The sequence below is a fragment of the Citrus clementina genome, unplaced genomic scaffold, assembly GCF_000493195.1.
Source record: "Citrus clementina cultivar Clemenules unplaced genomic scaffold, Citrus_clementina_v1.0 scaffold_4, whole genome shotgun sequence".
NCBI lineage: Eukaryota > Viridiplantae > Streptophyta > Magnoliopsida > Sapindales > Rutaceae > Citrus > Citrus x clementina.
In genome coordinates this window covers 14444961-14452922 of record NW_006262274.1, presented here as the reverse complement: position 1 = coordinate 14452922, position 7962 = coordinate 14444961, and the positions used below count along the sequence as shown (strand labels likewise).

At 27.6% G+C, this 7962-nt stretch overlaps 1 long non-coding RNA gene across 1 annotated transcript; it reads right to left on the bottom strand.

Moving 5' to 3' along the window:
- Positions 1 to 1071: 1071 nt before the first annotated feature.
- On the bottom strand, positions 1072 to 3043 carry LOC112098965. Its single transcript, XR_002906004.1, has 2 exons — positions 2702 to 3043; positions 1072 to 1325 (listed from the first exon to the last, which is right to left on the bottom strand). It is a non-coding gene; the product is annotated as an uncharacterized LOC112098965 (long non-coding RNA).
- Positions 3044 to 7962: the final 4919 nt, after the last annotated feature.

Sequence of the window (7962 nt, the reverse complement as noted above, 5' to 3'; positions counted from 1 at the left end):
TGATATTCTGTTATTTTTTAATTCTATGCTACTGGAATTCTGATATTCTTTAAAGTGCAGAAATTGTTTTATGTTATTCTGGAATTCTGGATGTATTCTATGCTACTGGAATTCTGTTATTCTTTAAAGTGCAAAAATTGTTATGCTACTGGAATTCTGGAATTATTTAAAGTGCAGAAGTGCATAAATTGTTATGCTACTGGACTTCTGGAATTATTTAAAGTGCAGAAGTGCATAAATTGTTATGCTACTGGAAAGTGCATAAATTGTTATGCTACTGGAAAGTGCAAAAATTGTTTAAAGTGCAGAAGTGCAGAAATTCTGTTATTGTACTGGAATTCTGGAAAGTACAGAAATTGTTATGTTACTGGACTTCTGGAATTATTTAAAGTGCAGAAGTGAAGAAATTGTTTAAAGTGCAGAAGTGCAGAAATTCTGTTATTGTACTGGAATTCTGGAAAGTGCAGAAATTGTTATGTTACTGGAATTCTAGAATTATTTAAACTGCAGAAGTGCAGAAATTATTATGCTACTGGAAAGTGCAGAAATTGTTTAAAGTGCAGAAGTGCAGAAATTCTGTTATTGTACTAGAATTCTGGAAAGTGCAGAAATTGTTATGCTACTGGAATTTTGGAATTCTTTAAAGTGCAGAAGTGCAGGAATTATGTTATTGCTTTTTATTTGGTCAAAATATTATAATTATAAATGATTATATTTGGCTTTGCAACAGAGGAAAAATTAATTGATTCAAAGAAGCAAATGACACAGGAGTTATGGACTACCAACAAATTTATTGCAAAAAAAGGAATATCATTTCCCCATCAATACCAAAGTTATCTTAAAAACTGGTTCAACAAGTCATTGCACTAACAATACATTAATTAATTACACAACTTAAATATAATACATATTAAAAGAGTTATCATTATTTGCGGGACGTATGTTACAAGAACACTTGGTTGTTGTCTTCGCTGAAATTCTTGCTCAAGCAACTGAAATTTAAGAGATATGCATTCGATTTGATGGCCCAACTTGCGGACTTCTGCTAACAACATGTCAATTTTATTCTGATTTATAATACGATCTTCCATCCCTCTAAAATCATTACATTCACTGCTCTTCCAATCATCATCCCATTCAAAAGCCCCACATCCTTTGCACTTCCAAAACCTACGATTCGGATTTTCTTTTGTTCGTGAAGTTCGCAAGACCTTATTGTTGTTGCAGCATTTATCACAAGCTTTCAGTTGTGTTTGAATTTCGTTTGTGCTTGAAGACATAATGATTGAACAAATTCTGTTCAATATACACTTCAACCCAGATTCCTTCCAGAAAGAAAAAATGGTAGCCAATATATTAAAAACCAGCTTATTGATTTTTTTTCTCCCCCCCAAAAAAAGAAATACATCTTACTGCATTCATTCAGCTCAAATAAAATTATTTAATTTCAACTACAAAGAAAACAAAAAGAAGAAAAATATGGTCAAATGAGAAGAAGGGGCATGGCTCTGTTCTTAGAAATGAAAGTGAATTGATGGAGTTGACTAGTTGGGGGTTAGTGTAAGTAACTTTAGACCATCAGCACTTGCAGGATTAGTGTAAGTAATTAAAATATGATGTTATTTTTTATTATCTCTTGTAACTTAAAAATAACTACGGGATAGTAACATAATGGCTAAAGATCTTAATGTTTCAAAACCTTAGTTGCACTATTACAACTCCATAATTAACTTTTTATTTTTCCTACCTGATTTAACATATATATTTGTTTTCCAGAGAAGTATTAAAATATGGTGACTTGATAAACTCAAATATCATGGGTAGAATGTTACTCTACGGCTTTTAACTCAAGTGGGTTGAGTCATGCTGGAGGTCAACCAAAACCCAAAATGTGGAATGAAGAATACTCAGCTCCAAACACACAGCTGACATATGCTTCAGCAGACTCTCGCACTAACTTAATGCGTGCATAGCTTTTTAACATAAATTCACTTCAGGAATAGCTAAAGCTATAATACTTTTAACCTTGATTCAGGACATAAAACCCCAAGCTTAAACAGATTGGTTTCAACTTGCATGACTAACTTCAACACGTGGAGAAAAAATTTCTAATATGGTAAAATTAGAGATTGGAAGTGTTTTTGTCTGTGCTTACTGTAAGTGAATTACCTGGGGGTTTTAAAGGGCTGAAAGAAATTTTTCTTTAGTTCAAAGCTTTGAGTATGCATACTTAATAATCTAGCAATTATTACTTACCAGTATATCAATACAATATTTTCATCTTTTAGTCCTATAACTTGTTGTATTTGTTAGAAATCATGTCAATACGGAAATCTAAATCAAGGGCACTGCAAAATTTCACACATCCGTCATGTAAAACAAAAGGGCATTCCAACTGAACTAAAGCTATTTTTCCTGCAATTATGACCCAGCAAACATGAGAGGAACTAGGCAATCACATTTACAATCTTTACTAACTGATGTGATGAATAATCGAAATAAACTAGCTTTTGGATAATGCTATCACTCTCTACTCATCTTCAAACATAAAAGAACAAATTTCAAACTTAAATCTCTCTCTATCACTATGAACAATTGCAATTTCACCCCTTCCAAAAGAAAATCATCCTTGTCCGGTAACACACAAATAAATAATTCACAATAGTCAATGACAAGCAATACTCACGAAATTTGCCATTACCTACACAATTTGAGAGCAGCAGAGACGATAGAGAAGAGAGAAAGCAGACCCACGGTGAGAGACCAACGACGAGAGATCCACGGCCAGAGACAAATGCCAAGCACCACCGCCGAGAAAGTTTGAGAATAGAGACGACAGGGAAGAGAGACAGCAGACCCACGGCCAGAGACCAACGCCGAGCACCCTCAGAAGGTTTGAGAACAGTGAGATTTCTGTGAGAGCAAATGGAGAAAAGTTGTGCGTCGCGTGAGATGGATTGCGCGTGTGTTGGGATTGCTATGTGTATTACACGTGAGTTGGCTCATTTTATAGTATGTCCAAAACGCACCGTTTGGTGCTTATTGTGGTGCTTAATGTGGGAAGAATCTCATTTTCCTTAAAATAAACTCCAATTACTATCTGTAGTTCCGTCCACTTAAGGATGGCAATATTTCAATTGGATGGGGCTAAGGTAAAGCCCTTAGTTTCAGAGAAGAAATTTTTACTCTTTAAAATATTTAAAAAAATCTTACTAAAACAATTAAATTAATTATCTTTATTTACTCAAAATACCAATAAAACTATTTAGCACACCCAAATAAATTTTTTTAAAGAAATTTAGCATGTATATACAACAATGAAATCAATCTAAGTTAAAAAAAAAAAAAATTCTTTAATACAATTTTAGTAATCAATTATTGTTTATAATTGCCCCCCACCCCGCCAAGCAACTTTGTGCGATCGAGAAAGAAGAAGAAGTTTGGTGTTTAAGATACTTTCAATTTTTAATTTCTTTTGAAAATCAAAAGCAAAAGAACGGCTATCTTAACAGTTTTTTTTATTTTTAAAACACATAGATAAAATCTTTTAAAATACTAATTATTGTTTAAGATATTAGAAATAAGGGTTCCTCTATGATGCTGCAACAAATTTACAACATCAATAATGTATTAATTGTGAACCATTAGATTTAATCAATGATGTACAATATTTGTACTAAAAAAATATTTAAAAATAATAATAAACAATTTGTTAACCGTTCAAGTGGGTAGAGAATTTTTGTAAAATAATTGTGACCACCATTAGAGTTTGAAATAATTTCACTTAAATAACATATTTTATTTAAAATTACTTTTTAGCCCTCCTTTAAATTTGTAATATGATAATCTTTTTTAAATAAATTTTCCAAAATCAATTACCATTAAGTATAAAATATAATATCAAGTAGGTTATTTAACACAAAGTCTTATAATAATTTGTTTTGTATGAATTTAATTACAAACCATTAATACCTAAACAATAATGATAATAGAAGGCATTTCAATAAACTATTTTATATGTGTTTTATTATTAATATTATATGAACCACAACAAATGAGAAATATTTTATTCACCAATTATTATTAAAAAATATATATGTCTATATAACTATAGAGTGAGAAATATTTTGATTTAAATTTTTAACAAAAAATAAAATTATTTATTTCATGCAATTCAATGGTGGAGGATATAACATTATGAAATGTTGCTTTGACTTTCAATATCAACCATTAGATTATGATATATTAGTGGCTCAAATATTGTGTCAAAATTTTAAGTTAAAGTATCCCAAACCATATCTTTATAATGGAAATATAAAAACATGCAATGATTTTTTTCCTCATTTTTTCCATTAAATATTATTTGATGTGATATTTTATTTATTGTCACTATTAATTATCATAATAAAATAATGACTTTTCGTAACATAAAAATTTTATAATTACTATCAAAGAATAACAATAAAATAATCTTTCATGATTCATAAACTAAAGTTAATTAGGAATATGTATTAGATTTAACTTTTATGAAATTAACAAAGTGACATTTGAAAATAAAATGAAAACAAACTTGTGAAAGTTAAATTTTATAAGGCTCTTTCTACCATGTCAATAAAAATCTAAAAATATAAATAATTTTCATTCACTTTTTTCCCACGTAAATATTATCGGAGTCAATATTTTATTTATTGTCAATATTAACTATCATAACAAAAGTAATGACTCTTCATAACATAAAATTTTATAATTACAATCCAAGGATATCAATAAAATAATCTTTCACGATTCATAAACTAAAACTTATTAGGGATATATATTCGATTTAACTTTTATGAAATTAACAAAGTGATATTTGAAAATAAAATGAAAATATATAAGCTTACAAAACTTAAAACTCCCACCATGTAAGGATATTAATTGTAAGATAAATATAAAGTACAAAAAATAAGTATGTTAAATAGGTGTTAAAAATGATACATATTTCATGATCAATTATACAATAACCCTTAATATTATATAAAATAATGAATATTGTAATATACGATATTAAATTTTATTAAAACATGTGTGATCAAATAATTTTTATGTTACCAGCAATCTTAACAATGAATTTATTGATGTAAATATGACATTTACTTAACGATATGTACTTAGTTGTGTTATTTATTAATGTTATATCATATATAAATTTTACAATTGCAACTTATTTATTTGATTTGTGTTAAATAACCTACCATTATATTTTATACTTAATGGTAATAGATTTTGGAAGATTTATTTAAAAAGGATTATCACATTTCAAATTAAAAGGGGGATTGAAAAATAATTTTAAATAAAATATGTTATTTAAGTAAAATTGTTTCAAACTCTAAGGGTGATCATAGTTATTTTACAAACTTCTCCACCCCTTACACGTTTGTTAACCGTTTATCATTATTTTTTTTTTACCTATAAATATTGTGTACCATTGATTAAATTCAATGGTGCACAATTAAAAATATTATTGATGCTGTAAAAAAATTACAGCATCATAGAGGAACCCAATGTATTAATTCATATAAGGGATATTTATATAATAAATTATTTTATTAAAACTAGAGTGTTCAATACTTTTAAACATGCAAATAGCCCCACTCTTCTGTTTTCAGTTTATGTTTTATATCTTTTAACTATTTAAATTTAGTTAAATTTAGCTTTTGATCATTGTAAAAAGCCAAATGATAGAATTAAGGGGCTTTGCAAGCATGTAATTAGATTGATGGAATGAATTCAACAATATGCATGTTTGTGTTTATATATATATTAGAAAATAGAACCGTGTTTCACGCGGTTTTAAAAAAAAATTAGTATTATCATTTTTTCTTACTTTACACTTGATGAAACTGATAAAAAAATATGAATTGATTTTTTTTTAAGATGAGGCAGTTTTATAAAATACAAAAAAAGTTATTAGCCAGCAATACAAATAAAGAAGCAACACAAGATAAATAATAAAATGAGAGAATATATTATAGAGTGATTTTATTCATTCTAATTGTGTGTGTACAAAACAAAAAGATGAGCTCTCCTTTTATAGTTACATAATCACTCCATAAAGTTAATGAAAAATTATGGATCATAATTTCTTGTGCGATAGTGAGAGTTAAAGGTTGCTAATAAGAGATAGTGGGGAGACTAAGAGATATATGTTATGAATATCTACATTTATTTTAATAAATTCATAACACTCCCCTTTGAATGTTCATTACAAAGAATATGTCTCATTAAAATCTTTACATAATTGTTATTGTGTAATAACAATCAAATTAATTATGAGAAGATGAAAAACCAAATCTAAAAGAAAATTTCTCTATTTATTAGATAATAGAGAATATACAAAGATGAGAAATGGTGATGCCACATCACCTCCTCAAGTCTCAGCTTTATATATACACTAGAAAATAGAACCGCGCTTCACGCGGTTTTGAAAAAATAATTTAGTATTATCATTTTTTCTTACTTTACACTTGATAAAACTGATAAAAAATATAAATTAATTTTTTTTAAGATGAGGCAGCCTTATAAAAAATAAAAAAAGTTATTAGCCAGAAATACAAATAAAGAAGCAACGCAAGATAAAAAATAAAATAAGAGAATATATTATAGAGTGATTTTATTCATTCCAATTGTGTGTGTACAAAACAAAAAGATGAACTCTCCTTTTATAGTTACATAATCACTCCATGAAATTAATGAAAAATTATGGATCGTAATTCCTTGTGAGATAGTGGGAGTTATAGGGAAGCTAAAGGTTGCTAATGGGAGATAGTGGGGAGACTAAGAAATATATGTTATGAACATCTACATTTATTTTAATAAATTCATAACACTCTTCCTTGGATGTTCATTACAAAGAATATGTCTTATTAAAATCTTTACATAATTGTTATTGTGTAATAACAATCAAATTAATTATGAGAAGATGAAAAGTCAAATCTAAAAGAAAATTTTTTTATTTATTAGATAATAGAAAATATACAAAGATGAGAAATGATGATGCCACATCACCTCCTCACCTCCTCAAGTCCCAAATTTATATATATATATATATATATATAGATATGTGTGTGTAATCTTATGTTGGGCTTTGGGTCAAGCCCGGGCTTTTTGACAAAGCCCAAGCCAAAGCCTTTTCGGTCATCCCCAACTACAAATGTTGTGAAGAGCAATTTGAATTCCAATATGATTACTCGACAAGGTTCGACACAAAATGAATGGTTTGGGTTGACAAATTATAATGATTATTATTATTAATGACTAATAAAATGAGTTGAATATGAGTCACTTCTTCGATAATTGTATCAAATAAGGATTTAAGCTTGTTGATTTTTCAAATTGTTTATTTTGTGTCGAATCAATTTGTGTAGGATATGATTCACTTAAATTCATATAAAAATTAAATATTTACCTTTATATTTTTTAAATCCTAAAATAAAAAGCTTAACTTGTAAATATTTTTCCATAATTTACTGCAATTTTAAATTAAATTAAAATTAAAATATAACTTAAAAGGACAATATTTAAGGTTTAGGGCTTGTTTGGGATTATTTTTGGAAGGTTTAAAAGTGATTTTAAAAATTTAAAAAGTAATTTAAGTGTTTGGTAAAAAAATCAAAATTATTTTTGTCAAAATCAGCTCCTCCTACATTTGATTTTGAAAAGTAGGGAAATAGTAGCTTTTATATTCTGATTTTGAGAATCAATTTTATCATTTAATATAATTCCATAAATATCCTTAAAATTATTACCTAAAATCAAAATTATCCTTATTCAAAGTGGAAACAAAATCAATATTTTAATAAATTTTTATTATAATTCATCAATATGAATTTATTAATATCAGTTTGTTGGTTGAATTATTATTAATTTGTTTCACTATATTATAAATTTGATTATCAATAGTTGACCGACTGTCCTTGCTTT